The 18,463-nt window shown below is 39.8% G+C and overlaps 1 protein-coding gene across 1 annotated transcript in view; it reads right to left on the bottom strand.

Annotated features, from left to right (window-relative positions):
• DNAH11 (dynein axonemal heavy chain 11) overlaps positions 1–18,463 on the bottom strand; it is a 353,093-nt gene that overhangs the window by 211,273 nt on the left and 123,357 nt on the right. The window lies entirely within an intron of this gene.

Here is an 18,463-nt window from a genome sequence, read left to right on the forward strand (position 1 = left end):
TGAGCTAACCTCTATAAAAGTATAGTAAGAACTAAATATCAACTGGTTTTGGTTATTCCATATTTTTCTTTTGTTTTCTTTCCTGCATGAGGAATAAGACAATTACTTTGAAAATATTTAAGATGTACAGGGGAAGACTATCCCACTTAATTCTTCTTACTTACATCCTTATTCTTATTAGGTCCATTGATTTCTTACATCAATAGTTTTAAAACCACAGGTCTCTTTCCAAAGAATGCGAGGGAATGAAATGGAATGACAGGGAAAAGCATGGAATAGAAAATGTTGCATTCCAGAAGAATGTGTATTGTTTTGTACTACTATTTCAGTTTCAGAAGTTTTGAGTGTATACATACATGTGTAAACTAGATCTGACATAAAATATTTACTGTAAGTTGTGTCAAATCCTTTAAAGATACTCTCTTAGGTGGTCATTTTGTGAGCATATTTACTTAGAACATGTCTGCCTTATTCAACGCTTATTAACCAGCCTCCCCCCATCTCCCACCAAATTCTGCCTTATCTCAAGGTAACATAGAGTAAAACAATACTGTCCCTTTTTTTTTCTTTTTTTACCCCGAAAAGGACAGTCAATTACAAACCGTTAGAGCTCCTGAGAGAGTTGGTAATGAGTAAATATGACACATCACCAGAGGCTCTCGAACCTTTGTAACCTCCTGTCAGAAACATGCTCCTTACAGCACTATTACCACATCCCAGAAAAGAGCCAACACTGCAGACTTCCCCGAGCCCGCTGTGCAGCTGAACTGGATAAAGTTATGTAACTGTATTAAGAATGGAGAAGAAAGGCAGAAAGATAATAACCATAACATGCAATTTACATTAAATTATAATGTGCAAGATGCCAGGCACTGACAACCATATTGTCCACATCGTTCGATTCAATTTCACAAAAATCTATTACTATCCTAACTTTGTAGATGAAGAAACTGAGGCACAAACATATTAGCAGTGGAAAGGTAATTCAAATCCAGGCAGTCTGCCTTCAAAGCCTGAGCTCTTACTGGTCATACCACATAAACTTCCTGTCCGAGCCTCAAGACAAACCCACCCACCAACTTTGAGGTGGAGAAATACACTGTGCAAGAGGCATTTGAGAGAGGGGTGCCTGGGTGGTTCAGTCGGTTGAGCGTCTGACCAGATTTTGACTTAGGTCATGATCTCACAGTTGGTGAGTTCGAGCCCCACGTCGGGCTCTGTACTGACAATGAGGAAGGAGCCTACATGGTGTTCTCTCTCTCCCCGCCCCTCCCCTGATCATGCTTCCTCTATATCTACGAAAATAAACATCCTTAAAATGTTATTAAAAAAGGGGGAGGTCTTTGAGATAGACTTAAAATCAAGCCCAATGGAAAGTTTGTTCAAAGGAATAAAAATCATGTACTTTAGACATTCAGAATATACAACATCCTTATAAGCATTTATCTACTTTTAATAATTTTTTACATCTATAAAGTGTGGCCGTGTTAAAAAAAAAACAAAACAAAACAGCAGAAGTGATCACTATTTCACATACGCCTTGTTCACTAACCCCTGGATTTTAGGTTCCATGAAGGCACATGTGTGCCTGTCTACTACATGACTTTGTCCCCAGAGCCACTAAGAGGCTAGCTGTCAAACAGTAGGTACTCAGTCTTTTCTTCGTAGATTAATATATGTACATTATTAGCCTCTGCACACATAAGCAGGCCAATAAAATTAACATGCATGTTGATTAGAAAAGAGGTGTTTTGGCACTGCGTATTTTCTCATCTCCATCAAAGCCAGTCTTTACAGTCTCAACTCGTATACCAGTTCCAGTATTTGGTTAAAGAGAATTGACTGTAACAACAGTAATAATAATTTATCCCTTGTGAGAACATTTATAATTTTAAGTGCTTTCACATGCGTTGTCTTGTCTGAGGCTCCTACAAGCTATGATTTCTCCATTATTGATTCATTTTTCACAAAAGTTCAGTCAAGTGAAAGATGATTAAAATACAGCTCATCAATGTTACCTGTTCAACATCCTATGTTGGGGATCTGACGTCTGTCAGGATTACACTTTCGTGGCGAAGCTCTTATTTAAGTAATAAAATTCTGTACCCACAAAAATAAGGTTATCAAAAGGCTATCATTTCAGCAGTAGCACCAGGCACTATCACTAGATGGTCATATTATCAATGTTTACAAGTTTATGGCCCGTGATATATGAAACATACCTTGGCACCTTCTAAAAAATATATAGCCTGTCATGTAATCAGCAGTTATTCTTGCCCTTGATCAAAGCAGCGTTACCTGACTTTCAGCTAGGATCATGGATGTTTGCCCCAAGTCAAGTGCCTGTACCCCATCCTGAAACTCAAGCAGCTGTTGTCCTCACACATCGGGCCTTTAGCTGGAGCATAAATACAGCATATGTCCTGAACCAGAAAGATGCCTACCTTCCAGCAAAATCCAAACTCCTCTTTGTGACCACAAAGCCTTCCAGGGGCTGCCACCCCTCCTTTCCCACCGCACATCATTCCACCTGCCTGGCCTTCTCGACATCCTTCCACCATGGCTGCTTCAAGGCACAGAGACTCTTTCTTTCATCTGCCAGGATGTATGTTCCCTTTGATCTTTGTACAGTTGGCTTTCTCTCATTATACATATCTTAGTTCAAATTCGCCTCATGAGACTAGCCTTCCCTGGCCATCCCACTTACTATGATCGCTTACCCCATTATTCTAAAGGTTCCTATTTTATTTTCTTCATGGTACTTACTAGTATCCTATCAATCACTTACTTATTTCCTTATTGACTATTTGACTCCTCCCCTAATGATAAGCTCTAAAGGAGCAAGGCCCTTATGTGTTTAATTCAGTACTACAATCCCATACCTAGTAGAGCGGCCAGCATAAGCACCATGTCAGTACACACTCATTACAGGAATGAGGGAAGGAAGAAATGAACAAATGAATGGCAGCAACAGTACACACCAAAGCAAAATTTTGTTCTTTCAGTCACATAGTAAGACAAATGTGATTACTGTTTCCAGGGGTTAGAGGTCAATGCAGAATGCAGATAAATAACTATAATCATTTTGCTGGAACACCAAGTACAAGCTACAACGGCACACAGAAAAACAGCCTTGCCTAATCAAGGGCTTGGAAAGACGTTTTGGAGAAAAGGGTATTTATGCTAACTTTAAGGGATGAGTATAATTCAGGATCTAAAAACTTAGAGGCTGGCCACCCACGGAAGCAGAGAGTAAGCCAGCAGAAGCACCCATGTGAACACCCGGCACACAGCAGGTGACTTAAAGAAGTCCAGCATGGGAGCAAAGCAGAACATGGTAGACCACAAGTCTAAGGAGGATGGAGACAGAAGGGCCCAAACACACAGGGCTTGGCCAGCTTACTGAAAAGTCTGAACTTCAAGGGCAACTAGATGTTACTAAAGGATTTTAGGAAGTATGCTAATAATTTGATTTGTGTTTTTAAAAGATTTCTCTGGGGCGCCTGGGTGGCTTAGTCGGTTAAGCGTCCGACTTTCACTTAGGTCATGATCTCGCGGTTCGTGGGTTCGAGCCCCGCATCGGGCTCTGTGCTGACTGCCAGCTCAGAGCCTGGAGCCTGTTTCAGAGTCTGTGTCTCCCTCTCTCTCTGACCCTCCCTTGCTCATGCTGTCTCTCTCTATCCTAGAAATAAATAAAAATATAAAATAAAATAAAATAAAATAAAATAAAATAAAATATTTCTCTGCCTGTGGCATGACGGACTGGAGGGAACAAGACTAGAGAGAAACAGTCCTGAGAGGAGGAGGATATAGCCATTCAGGTGAGGAAAGTGTCTGGGACCAGGATATTACTGAAGTGGTGGGGGTTGAAGTGACAACAGATACATTTAGGATAACTGAAGAGATCTAATGGTTGATTGGACAGCAAGTAAAATAAGACTCAAATGTTACTGGGGAAAACCCGTTCCTGGAGGAGGAGCCATCATGCCTGAGTACTAACTGTTCTGGGACTGTTTCAGTCTGATAAGCCTCCTTTCCTGTGGCACTTTGAGCTGTCAGCCACAAGGAAAAGGTGGAAGGAAATCGGAATGTACTTTAAGTAAACTGTACAAAGCGGTAAAAGTCCATTTTCAAACCATTGTTGATCTCTATCTCAGTCCCTGGATGGAAATCGTTTAAAAGGACTTCTGGATATGTACATATGTAGTCTGTGGACGCAATAAAGTTTCAGAATTTGCTAGTAAAAAAAAAATAATAAGACTCAAATGGGCTTCTAGGTGAGAGACTGGTGAAGGCTGTTGGTGCTTTGTTCTGAGCTTGAGAACACTGGAGAAACAGGTTTGAGAAGAGTGAATATATTTTCAATGTTTTGGCTGGATGTGCCTGTCAGATTTCCAATGGAAAAGCCCACATGCTTTTGGTTGTGCTTAAGGAGAGAGGTCTGCGCCGGAGATGACAATCATGAGCATATTACAAAAGAAAGGGAGCAGACGTAAAAGCAGATGAAATTAGCAGGGATGTATGGTATGGTGAGAAGAGAAAGGAACATAAGTCAGAGCCATGAACAACAGCCAGGAAGGAGTTGGAGGAGAAAGAAGGGCAAGAAAATAAAACTGAAGAAGAGCCCAAGAAGTTGATGGCAAAGCAGAACTCAAATAGTCATGAAATAGGGGGAAGAGTATTAAAGGAAAAGGAAGTACTACTAACAACAGCACCACCACCACCACCACCACCACCACCACCACCACCACCACCACCACAATGAAACTCAGTCAAGTGGTGGAAATGGGGTCATGGAGAGAAGTAAGAACAATACAAGAGCATAGTCAAGTACTGATATTTAGTTTAAACAGCTTGATTATAATAAAAATCACAGGGTTAGAGCAGAAAATGGGAGATGGGACATCAAGGAACAAATTTTGCTGGTTATTTTGTCTGTGAGTAATGAGATACTTGGGAATGTTTGTACACCGAGAGCATTAAGCCAGGATGAGAACTGGAAGACACGGAGAAAAGGCAATCCAGGAATCCTGAGAGTCCACATCAGAAGAGACCCAGAGCACAAGAGGAGAAGTAGCTCCCGACACTCAGAGGCCACACTTCCACTCGTACAAGAGAGCAGTACACAGGGCTCACTATCAGCCCCATCACCATTCATCTAGTTCCTCTGTGACAGCATCAACAAATATTAAGAGCTCCAGGCAAGCCCCCGCCCATGCTCGCCAGCCCGACCGAGAGAAGGAAGCAGCGATTCTGACTCCACCCCCAGAGCTCGGCAGGGGGCCTGGAATTGCCCCGAGGGGGTTGCCTGGGAAGCTGTGTCTAAGGCAATTTCAGCAGGGCGCACGGACTGGGATTTGGAGATTGGGACTGGCCTGGGTTGAAGAGTGCAACCAACTTCGGCTGCGCCCCCGGTACGGGGAGTTTACACGCCCCTCTTTTTTCCCCAGAACATTGACCTGATTAACTCTGGTCGCCAGCTTGCTTAAACAATCACGAGTCCATTGTGTAAATGTAAATTCTACACCTACCGACATTTTCATCTCTTTCTCTCAGGTGTAATTAGACTATATAGTTTCTCTGGATAATTCCAGCATCCTTCTCTCACCTATCCAACCATATTCCACTCTTTACCTCTTTGAAAAAAGCTTCTTATCCCTTCTGCCTGTTCATTCTATTTCCAATTTTGCCTCATCCCCACCCTGTCTTCTCTCTCTTTCTCTCTGCTCGTCAACCAGCACTGCATACACACGGCTATTTAACAGTAGCTGGGAAATCCAGGTATATGCTTTAAACCGTTCTTTGTCCATCGGTTTTCTTCTTTTTTCCTTTTCTTTTCCCCTTTTTGACCCTTTTATGTATTTTATACTCCCTATTATTCGCCCTCCCTCCTCCATCTTTTCTCTTAACTTTTTCGTTTTCCCTCTCGCTTTGCATGTTAGTTGAATTAGCCTGTGCGTTTGTGTGCTCCTGCTCCCTGTGTGTTTGTCTGTCTGTTTTCTTTTCCAGGGCTACCTCAAGAAACAAGCTAGAGTGCACAAGGTGGAGAGTCCCAAATATCACTACGAATAGGAAAATAAAATAACCAAGGTCCCAACAAGAGAGACCAGGGGATACCATTCAAAAAACACTCTCTGAAAGGGTAGGCCCTGGAAAGTCAAAGAGCCTTCTTGGATATAGCAGTGCTCATAGAAACAGAGAGAATAATAGGTCTTTAAAACCAACAAGAGCCGGAAAGCTAACTAAAATGACGAAACGAAAGACCTCTCCTCCAAAGAAACTCCAAGAAGAAATGACAGCTAATGAACTGCTCAAAACAGATATCAGCAGCATCACTGAACAAGATTTTAGAATAATAATGGTAAAATTAATAGCTGGGCTTGAAAAAAACATAGGGGACATCAAAGAAACTATGGCTACAGACAGAATGGAAAATAAAAATAGGCATGAAGAATTAAAAAATGCGATAAATGAGATCCATAATAAATTAGAGGCCTCCAATGCACGGATTGAAGAGGCAGAAAGGAGAATAAGTGATTTAGAAGACACCATTATAGAAAAACAAGAAGCTGACAAAAAAAGAGACAAACTGATCCAGGAACAGGAAAGAAGAATTCGAGAGCTCAGCGATACGGTCAAACGCAACAATATCCGTATCATAGGAATCCCAGAAGAGGAAGAGAGAGGGAAAGGTGCTGAAGGAGTCCTGGAACAAATTATAGCAGAGAACTTCCCCGACCTGGGGAAGGAAGTAAATGTGGAAGTACAAGAGGCTCAGAGGACTCCCCTCAGACGTAACCTGAATCGATCTTCTGCACGACATATCATAGTGAAAATGGCCAAATACAAGGACAAAGAGAGAATTTTGAAAGCAGCTAGGGAGAAAAGGGCCCTAACATACAAAGGGAAACCTATCAGAGTGGTGACAGACCTATCTACTGAAACTTGGCAGGCTAGAAAGGAATGGCAGGAAATCTTCAATGTGATGAACAGTAAAAATATGCAGCCAAGAATCCTCTATCCAGCAAGCCTGTCATTCAAAATAGAAGGAGAGATAAAAACCTTTCCAAATAAACAGAAATTGAAAGAATTTGTCACCACGAAGCCAGCCCTACAAGAAATCCTGAGGGGGATGCTCTGAAGGAAAGGTTGCAAGGAACAAAGATACCAGAGACACCACCACAAACATGAACCCTACAAAAGATACAAAGACTCTAAACCCACATATTTCAATAATAACACTGAATGTAAATGGGCTGAATGCTCCAATCAAAAGACATAGGGTAGCAGAATGGATTAAAAAACAAAATCCATCAATATGCTGTCTACAAGAAACTCATTTTAGACGGGAAGATACCTTCAGATTAAAAGTAAGGGGATGGAGAAATATATATCATGCTACAGGAAATCAAAAGAAAGCCGGAGTAGCGATACTTATATCAGACAAACTGGACTTTAAATTAAAGACAATCACAAGAGATGAAGAAGGGCACTACATAATAATTACAGGGTCCATCCATCAGGAAGAACTAACAATCATAAATGTCTACGCACCGAATATGGGAGCACCTAAATATCTAAAACAATTAATCACAAACAGAAACAAGCTTATAGATAAGAATGTGCTAATAGCAGGGGACTTTAATACTCCGCTTACAGCAATGGATAGGTCAACCAGACAGAAAATCACTAAAGAAATAATGGACTTGAAAGACACATTGGACCAGATGGATCTGACGGATATATTTAGAACTTTACATCCTGAGGCCAGGGAATTTACTTTCTTCTCAAGTGCGCATGGCACATTCTCCAAGATAGATCACATACTGGGACATAAAGCAGCCCTCAATAAATATAAAAGAATAGAGATCATACCATGCACACTGTCAGATCACAATGCTTTGAAACTTGAAATCAATTACAGGAAGAAGTCTGGAAAACCGCCAAAAACATGGAGGTTAAAGAACACCCTTCTAAAGAATGAATGGGCCAATCAGGCAATTAGAGAGGAAATTAAAAAATATATGGAAACAAATGAAAATGAAAACACAACAATTCAAAATCTATGGGATGCGGCCAAGGCAGTCCTAAGAGGAAAGTACATTGCTCTCCAGGCCTATTTCAAGAGATTAGAAAAAGCACAAGTCCAAAATCTAACAGCTCACCTAAAGGAGCTAGAGGCAGAGCAACAAGAACGCCCTAAACCCAGTAGAAGAAGAGAAATAGTAAAAATTAGAGCAGAAATAAACAACATAGAGACCAAAGAAACAATTGAACAGATCAATGAAACCAAGAGTTGGTTTTTTGAAAAAGTAAACAAAATTGACAAACCTCTAGCCAGGCTTATCAAAAAGAAAAGAGAGAGCACCCAAATAGACAAAATTATGAATGAAAATGGACTTATTACAACCAACCCCTCAGAAATACAAGCAATTATCAGGGAATACTATGAAAAATTATATGCCAACAAATTGGACAACTTAGAAGAAATGGACAAATTCCTAAACACACACTCACTACCAAAATTCACACGGGAAGAAATAGAAAACCTGAACAGACCCATAACGAGTGAAGAAATCGAATCAGTGATCAAAAATCTCCCAACAAATAAGAGCCCTGGACCTGATGGTTTCCCTGGGGAATTCTACCAGACATTTAAAACAGAATTAATCCCAATTCTTCTCAAGCTATTCCAAAAAATAGAAGTCGAAGGAAAACTCCCGGACTCATTTTATGAAGCCAGCATCACTCTGATTCCCAAGCCAGACAGAGATCCAACAAAAAAAGAGAACTATAGGCCAATATCCTTGATGAATACGGATGCAAAAATTCTCAACAAGATCCTTGCAAATCGAATCCAGCAGCATATCAAAAGAATCATCCACCAAGATCAAGTGGGATTCATTCCTGGGTTACAGGGCTGGTTCAACATTCGCAAATCAATCAATGTGATCCATCATATCAATAAAAGAAAAGATAAAAACCATATGATCCTGTCAATAGATGCAGAAAAAGCATTTGACAAAATACAGCATCCCTTCTTAATAAAGACTCTCGAGAAAGTTGGGATAGAAGGAACCTACTTAAACATCATCAAAGCCATCTATGAGAAGCCTTCAGCTAACATCATCCTCAACGGGGAAAAACTGAGAGCTTTCCCCCTGAGATCAGGAACACGACAGGGATGTCCACTCTCACCACTGTTGTTTAACATAGTGCTGGAAGTCCTAGCATCAGCCATCAGACAACAAAAGGAAATCAAAGGCATCAGAATTGGCAAAGAGGAAGTCAAACTTTCACTCTTCGCAGATGACATGATACTCTACATAGAAAACCCGACAGACTCCACCAGAAGCCTACTAGAACTGATCCAAGAATTCAGCCAAGTTGCAGGGTACAAAATCAACGTACAGAAATCGGTTGCATTTTTATACACCAATAATGAAGCAACAGAAAGAGAAATCAAGAAACTGATCCCATTCACAATTGCACAAAAAACCATAAAATACCTCGGAATAAACCTAACCAAGGATACAAGAGATCTGTATGATGAAAACTATAGAAAACTTATGAAGGAAATTGAAGAAGACACAAAGAAATGGAAAAACATTCCATGCTCATGGATAGGAAGAATAAATATAGTTAAGATGTCATTACTACCTAAAGCACTCTACACATTCAATGCAATTCCAATCAAAATTGCACCAGCATACTTCTCAAAACTAGAACAAACTATCCAAAAATTTGTATGGAACCACAAAAGACCCCGAATAGCCAAAGTAATACTGAAAAATAAAACCAAAACGGGAGGTATCACCATCCCAGACTTCAGCCTCTACTACAAAGCTGTCATCCTCAAGACAGTATGGTATTGGCACAAAAACAGACACATAGACCAATGGAACAGAATTGAGAACTCAGAAGTGGACCCAAAAGTATACAGCCAACTGATCTTTGACAAAGCAGGAAAGAATATCCAATGGAAAAAAGACAGCCTTTTTAACAGATGGTGTTGGGAGAACTGGACAGCAACATGCAGAAGAATGAAACTAGATCATTTTCTCACACCATGCACAAAAATCAACTCAAAATGGATAAAGGACCTGAACGTGAGACAGGAAACTATCAACACCCTAGAGGAGAAAGCAGGAAACAACCTCCTTGACCTCCACCGCAGCAACTTCTTACTTGACACATCCCCAAAAGCAAGGGAATCAAGAGCAAAAATAAACTGTTGGGACCTCATCAAGATTAAAAGCTTCTGCACAGCCAAGGAAACAACCCAGAAAATTAATAGGCAACCAACGGAATGGGAAAAGATAGTTGCAAATGACATATCAGATAAAGGGTTAATATCCAGAATCTATAAGGAACTCACCAAACTACACGCCCGAAAAACAAACAACCCAGTGAAGAAATGGGCAGAAGACATGAACAGACACTTCTCCAAAGAGGACATCCAGATGGCCAACAGACACATGAAACGATGCTCAGCATCCCTCCTCATCAGGGAAATACAAATCAAAACCACACTGAGATACCACCTCACGCCAGTCAGAGTGGCTAAAATGAGCAAATCAGAGAACTCTAGATGCTGGCGAGGATGTGGAGAAACGGGCACCCTCCTACACTGTTGGTGGGAATGTAAACTGGTACAGCCCCTCTGGAAAACAGTGTGGAGGTTCCTCAGGAAACTAACAATAGAACTCCCCTATGACCCAGCAATAGCACTGCTAGGAATTTACCCAAGGGATACAGAAATGCTGAGGCATAGGAGCACATGTACCCCAATGTTCATAGCAGCACTCTCCACAATAGCTAAAACATGGAAAGAGCCTAAGTGTCCATCAACAGATGAATGGATCAAGAAGATGTGGTTTATCTATACCATGGAATACTACATGGCAATGAGAAACAATGAAATCTGGCCATGTGTAGCAACATGGATGGACCTTGAGGGTGTTATGCTGAGCGAAATAAGTCAGGCAGAGAAGGACAAATATCATATGTTTGCACGTATAGGAGGATTAGGAGGAACTTGATGAAGGAACAAGGGGGAGAAGAAGGGGGGAAATGGTGGGGGAAAGGGAGAGAGGCAAACCATGAGAGACTCTTGAATGCTGACAAAAACTGAGGACTGATGGATGTGGGGGGGAGGAGGGATGGGCATGGAGGAGGGCACTTGTGGGGATGAGCACTGAGTGTTATATGGAAACTAATTTGACAATAAACTATTTGTAAAAAAAGAAAAGAAAAGAAAAGAAAAAAGAAAAAAAAACAAATATTAAGAGCTGACGTTTAATGAGCTCTTACTATCAAGCACCGTGTGTGTGCGCAGATGTAGGTGTTTACATATATACATATATCATTCTAATTTTATTATCACAATAGCCCTATGAGAAAGGTACATTATTCCAATTTTTTTATATAGGATAATTTGCTCAAGATTGCAGTTATAAACAGGAGAACCAGGGCTTAGGACCAGACACTAGGATTTTCTTTTGTATTTTATAAACACAAAGCTTTCCCACATGGATAACATACTCATTACCAGATCATCCTGGCCAGGCAACAGCTGACCTGTAAAAATTCTGGGGATGAAGTGAAGTAAGTAGGTATCCACTACCTATGAATTCTGTTATTTGGATAAAAATGGAAACACTTCCCAAAAAAGCCACATGAATCATGACCACCACTAAGGTTTCTATGCCACAAAGGTCTAAGACACTAAGGTGTTCAAAATGGTGGGATGATGGTGAGCTCACTGTGAAAGAAGATGTCAGTCTCAGAAAGTAGCAAATTCAAGGTCAGGAAAAGGAATGGTACTTGATAAAGGTGGTAGGTGACTGTCCATTGTGTCTGGACACAACTTCTGTGGCAGAATGTCGTAAAGAGGCCCTGTGTGTGAACCTAAAGAACCAGATCCCTGAATACTACAGGCTTAAATAAGGCAACACAGGAAGAACATCTTCCCTGCAGCAGAAGGGCTCCAATTTCCCCAGCATGAGACATGGTAGATTTCCCAATCTAGGTAGAGACAAGCCATGGTGGCCAAGAAAGTGGAAGGGCCCCTCTGCTGACATGTTAACATCTGAGTTCATAGTCCTCAGCAAACCAAAGTGAACTTTGCAATGTAACTATCACAGCCCTTTGCGGGGGGGGGGGGGGGGTCAGCTACCAGAACCCTCAATCCTTTCCCAACTGGATAGAACACAGAAGTAACGTTCTTTTTGTTTTGTAATAAGAGCATCCAGGATCTCTAATCCCGAAAAACATCCAGGTTTCAGCTGTAGCAGTGTCAGAAACAATGGATTTTCATTTCAGCTAGAACAAAGGAAATTGCAAAAGAAACCAGATCCCATAGTCCTTTGACACTATCAGATCATTGTGGAGACCACACTGTTGCCTTCCTTTCCACTGTTCTTTACCTACTTCTCCTCTAATCATATTGCTAAAACCACCAAAATACTAAGCAACGAATCTCAGAGACAGTGAGGGTAATCACCACATTCTTGACACTAACAGAAATGATTCCAATGTTTCATCATTAAGCATGATTATCTCTGCAGGTTTCTGGTGGATATTCTTCATCTAGTTATAAAGTTTCCTTCAACTGCTTTGTATTACAAAAGAAAAAGATGTAACATCGATAAGCTTCCACCTTAAGAAACTTGAAAAAGAGAAGCAGGTTCAAGTAAGTAGAAGGAAGTAATCAAGATAAAGCAGAAATCTGTGAAATATAAAACAACAGTGAAAAATTAACAAAGTCAAAGATTAGTTCTCTGAAAATGTAAATAAACACGGTAAACACACAGAAAGTCTGGTTTAAAATTAAAAAAAAAAAAAAAGCAGAGAGGTAGAAAACACAAATCACAACATCAGGAATACAAGAGGGACATGATGTGAGATCCTACCGATGTGCTACGGATAATGTCAGGAAACGAAGACCAATTCATGTCAATACATTTGAAAATTTAGATCAAGGCTGAATATAAAGGTCTTGCAAAGGTCCAGGCAGTCAATGCTTGACTCTATCGCAATGACTCCACATAACCACTATAGTGTGAAAGCAGCCAAACACATAGGCACTGGGTGAGATTGGGCTGGAGAGCTGTAATTTGCCAGACCTTGACTTAGACGAAATGAATAAATACTGAAAAACACAATTTTCAAAGGTGACACAAGAAAAAAATATGAAAGCTACACAGAAACATATATATAAAAGAAACTGATTTATGGGGTACCTGGTAGTCGGTTAAGCCTCTGACTCTTGATTTCAGGCCAGGTAATGATCGTGCAGTAGGTGAGACTGAGCCCCATGTCGGGCTCTGCACAGAGCGAAGCCTGCTTGAGAGTCTCTCCCTCCCTCCCCCACTCTCTCTCTCAAAATAAATAAATAAACTTAGAAAAAAGTTCCACAAAGAAAATTCTAGGCCCAGATGGCATCGCCAGTAATTTTTATCATAAACTCTTTCACAAAATACATGAGAATAAAGTATTTTCAATTCCTTTCAAGGAGCATAATGCTGATCCCTAAACTAGCAGTGATATTCTAAGAAAATTACAGATAAACAGCCCTGAAAAACATGTATAGGGAATTTCAGGACAGAATATTAGCAAATGAAATCCAGCAAAAATACATATACACATACATAAATGATAATACATCGTAACCAAGTGGAGTTTATTTCAGGAAAGCCTAACTGGTTTAGCCTTCAAAAATTCACCCCAGTAACAGAATAAAAGAGGCAGGCACACAATCTCAAGAGACTTGGAAAAGTTCAAAGTTTCTTCAAGATAAAAATTCTCAGTGTGTAGCAATAGAAGGGTTCTTTCTTTATTTCAGAAAGGGCAGCTACAGAAACCTTGTAACTACTATCATACTCAGTGGTGAAGATCTACATTATTCTTCCCTGAGACTGGCAATAGGCCGGAATGTTTGCTCTACTTTTATATAACATTGCACTAGAGGCCCTAGCCGAGTCAGTAACTCAAGAAAAGGAAAAAGTGCAAAAAGGAATGGAGACAAGAAGTAAACCTGTCATTATTGACAGAGAATATGTTCGTGGACACAGCAAACCCTATGAAATTCTTTAAAAAAAAAAACTAAACTAAAATTAAAAAGCAAATTTGGCAGAGTCCTAAGATACATGGTGAATATTAAAAAATCGATCTATCTTATACACCAGCCACAAATATTAGAAAACAAAAATTTTAATTAGCGTATATTTATAGAATCAAAACATATAAACTATCTAAAAGTCCAGCAGAAAATGTGTACGACCGTGACACTGAAAACCACAGAAGTATTTTGAGAGAAATTAAAGACAACTTATGTCAAAACATACACCATGTTCTTGGAGAAGACTCATCATGGTTTGAGATAGCCATCCTTCTAACATTCCTATTTATATTGAATGTCATTCTAGTTAAAATTTAATTAGGATAAAAGATTAGGCTTCTAAAAATAAATAAACAATATGATAATTTATGTAGAAGTGAACACAACCTAGAATGATCCAAAACTTTTTGGATAAAAATTAAAAATAGAACTAAGTCAGAGGCTATATATGACACGATTTCAAGGCTTACTATAAAGCTACGGTAATTAATACAGTGTGGATTTGGCATGAAAACACAAAAAATAGAGGAATGCAACAAGAGAGTCTGGAAACAGACCCCTATGTATATAGTCATTTGACTTTGACCAAGGTGCCAAGGTAAGAACAATAGCAAAGAAAAAGATTTATGTCTGGATCACAGATCTAAATGAAAAAACCCATAACCATAAAGCTCCTAGAAGGAAAGAGGAGAATATTTTCATGACACTGAGATAGACAAGAATTTCTTACAAACAGCAAGTATCAATCAAAGAAAGAAATTTGATACACCATACAACATTAAAATGAAAACATTCCAGGGGCACTTGGGTGGCTCAGTTGGTTAAGCACCCGACTTCAGCTCAGGTCATGACATCGCGGTCCATGAGTTTGAACCCCATGTCGAGGCTCCATGCTGACAGCTCAGAGCCTGGAGCCTGCTTCTGATTCTGTGTCTGCCTTTCTCTCTGTCCCTTCCCCACTTGTGTGTGCCCTCTGTCTCTCTGTACCTCTCAAAAATAAACATTAAAAATTTTTTAAATGAAAACATCCCATTCCCAAAACATACCATTAATAAAATGAGTGGTACATTCATTTCCTGACAAAAGAATTGCAACCAAATAAAGAAATTCTCTAACCAATAAAAAGACAAACATCCAATTAAAAAAAAAAACTACTCAACTTATTTGAATAGGTACTTCACAACAGAAGTTATATGAATGCCAATACACATATGAAAGGTTACTCAACTTCTTTTTTTTTTTTTTTTGAAAAGAGAGAAAGAGTGTACACAAGCCCAAATGGGGGGGGGGGGGGGGAGGCGCAGGGCAGAGGATGAGACAAAGAATCCCAGACTCCAATTTCAGCACAGAGCCCAACACTGGGACTTAATCCCACAACTCTGGGTATCATGACCTGAGCCGAAATCAAGTGTAAGAGGCTCATCCAACTGAGCCGCTCAGGCACCCCTCAACATCTTTAGACACTAGAGATAAGCCAATTAAAAGCACAGTGAGACAGGAGTACCTGGGTGCTTCAGGCAGTTAAACATCAGACTCTTGATTTCAGCTCAGATCATGATCTTATTAATGTGTGATTGAGCCCTACATCAGGCTTCATGTTCAGCAAGGAATCTGCTTGGGAGTCACTCTCTCCCTCTCTCTGCCCCTCTTGCACTCTCTTTCTCTCTCAAATAAAATAAAGAAACTTAAAAAAAAAAACAGTGAGGTACTCTTTCGCACCTACTATAATTGTAAAGACTAATGACACCCAATACCAGTCAGAATATGAAGCAACTAGAATTGTGTCACATTGTTAATGAGAATATAAGAATGGAGACGTGTCTGGCAGGTTTTTTTTTTTTTATGTTTTCTTTATTTCTGAGAGAGGGAGCGAGACAGCATGAGCAGGGGAGGGTCAGAGAGAGAGGGAGATACAGAATCCAAAACAGGCTCCCGGCTCTGAGCTAGCCAGCTATTATCACAGAGCCCAAAGCGGGGCTCAAACCCAGAACAGCGAGATCATGACCTGAGCTAAAGTCGGACGCTTAACCAACTGAGCCACCCAGATGCTCCAGTTTTTTTTAATGGGTAAACAAACACCTTCCCTATGACTCAGAGCTTTCACTTTTAGATACTTTACCCAGGAGAAAGGAAAATATAGGTTAAGAGGCTTGGACAAGAATGCTCCAAGCAGCTATAGAAATAGTCGCCTCACAGTGGAAACCCCAGGGTCAATCAACAGACTAAACAAAGTGTGTAGTATAGTATAGCAATTCTAAGAAACAAAAAGCAATGAACTTCTAATACATGTAACAACATGTTTGTTAAGAAATGAGAAGGGTCTGTGATTTTACCCTACTTGCATGCTAAAGCCAGCCTGGCATACATTAAGGGACGCTGGCAGAAGACACAGAGTCTCTGAGTTACAAATAAAGGATGGTTCATTAGAGCAATATTATTTAGTATCCAGGTCTCAACATTTACACCAGTTCCAAACCCCTAGCTTTTCAAGGATAACCCCAAAAGAGACACATAATGGTTGTACATGCAGTGAGCTGTGTTAAAGGAAAGGAACCTTGAGTTTAGGGAAACGAAAACTTTTCTAACAGACAGTATGTCTCACCGTTGTCCTGCAAGATTTTATCTTTATTATACTGGAGAGTAAGTGAATCTCCCCTATTGTTGCAAAGATAGTCTAGGACAAAGGCAGTAAGTACTTCTGCTCAAAAAAATGTACAAAATTTGAGACTCACAAAAGACAAACACTGTTGGTTTTCCAACAGTGTTAAGTGAAAGATCCAGACCAGAAAAGAGGATAGGTTAATTCATGAGACTGGCCAACAGAATTTTCTCTCATACTTTATCCTTGCCTGTGTTTTGCACTGTTTACTAGAACTCTGTAAAATGAGTAAAACAATTTTCTATATTTTCTACACTCTAGAAGAGTTCATATACAATAGTGTTTATCTGGTTTTAAACTTCTGATGAAACCACTGGAGCAGGGCTCACCTTACCGGGTGGGTAAGCAACTTCAACAACCTTAATTACCATTTCACTTATTTCTGTGGTTAGTGGTCTACTCAAGTTTCCACCTCACTTTGAATCTATTTCAGAGTGTTCATAGAAAATCATCTATTTATTTTAGATTTTTGACTTAATATTTAACAACAATCACACATCAGATTATATGATCTTTCTAAAATCTCTTCTCATAGGAAGATACGGTTCCTATCCCTTAACCCCCCTTTTTTTATTTGTGTTTTTTTCTTTCTCCTCTTGTAAAAATTTGTTGTCAGGGTCTATTCAAAGAAACAATTCTTGGATTAATGGATCAGAGTGGACTCACATGGTATATACATGGGTAACAAATCTCTTTTTCTCTTATTATCTGTCACTGTAGAGATCTTGAGTTACTTCAGGATCTATTCTACAGATGTAGGTAAACTAGCCACTAGCCAAATCTGGCCCACTACCAGTTTTCATAAATAAAGTTTTATTGGAACCCCATCATGCCTATTTATTTAAAAGTTGCCTATGATTTCTTCCCTACTGCAACAGCAAAAAAAGAGTAGATATGAAATAAACTATATAGCCCAAAAAGACTAATACATTTCTATTCCATCCTTCAAAGAGCTGACCAACTCCATCTCTAGGGTCAAGAGGTAGTTATAGCAGAAGTCCTAAGTAAGTGTCTCAGAGTGTTCATAAAGCATTTCTCTGAGCTTTATCCTGGGAGCAAACAGACCCACTGATAATCTCTCAGGATATAGAAGAGAAAGAACTATTTCCAACAGTCCATTGTTTCTACATTTACCCTTATTCACTGACCATTGCCCCCCCGCCCCACACATTTTTTAACTGAATCTGAGTTTATAATTTCTCTGCAATTTCATTGGATAAAATAGGCTTATCACTCAGTTTTTAAATATGCCTCACCTGTAATTTTTACCTGTTCTTAATTATCAGTTCAATTTCATCTGTTGTCAACTTCCAGGCATTTCTCAAGGTATCTAGTCCAGTATATCCAGTTACAATATGATGTTTTTCTTGCTGGTCATTCAATAAAATTTTTGCTTTATCAAAGTACCAGTTAAGCCCAATATGGAGTCACTCATGCTAAGCCCTGTGTCAGCAAATCACAACTTAAGTGTCTATGATCAACTTTCCTCGAAAGGCAGGCCTAGGTAAACTGGACAGCACCTGCCTGCTCAGCAGAAGTTACATGACCCGGTTCCAAGAGTTCCCTTTGTCTCCTATGAGGAAAGTAACCCTGACATAACCCATCAGCAAATGCCCAGTATAATTTCCTTGTTCCTGCTCACGTGGTCTATGAAAATCTCGTGACTTATCAGTTCTCTGGAG

The sequence above is a fragment of the Hyaena hyaena genome, unplaced genomic scaffold (assembly GCF_003009895.1).
Source record: "Hyaena hyaena isolate Hyena2069 unplaced genomic scaffold, ASM300989v1 scaffold_149, whole genome shotgun sequence".
NCBI classification, from domain to species: Eukaryota; Metazoa; Chordata; class Mammalia; order Carnivora; family Hyaenidae; genus Hyaena; species Hyaena hyaena.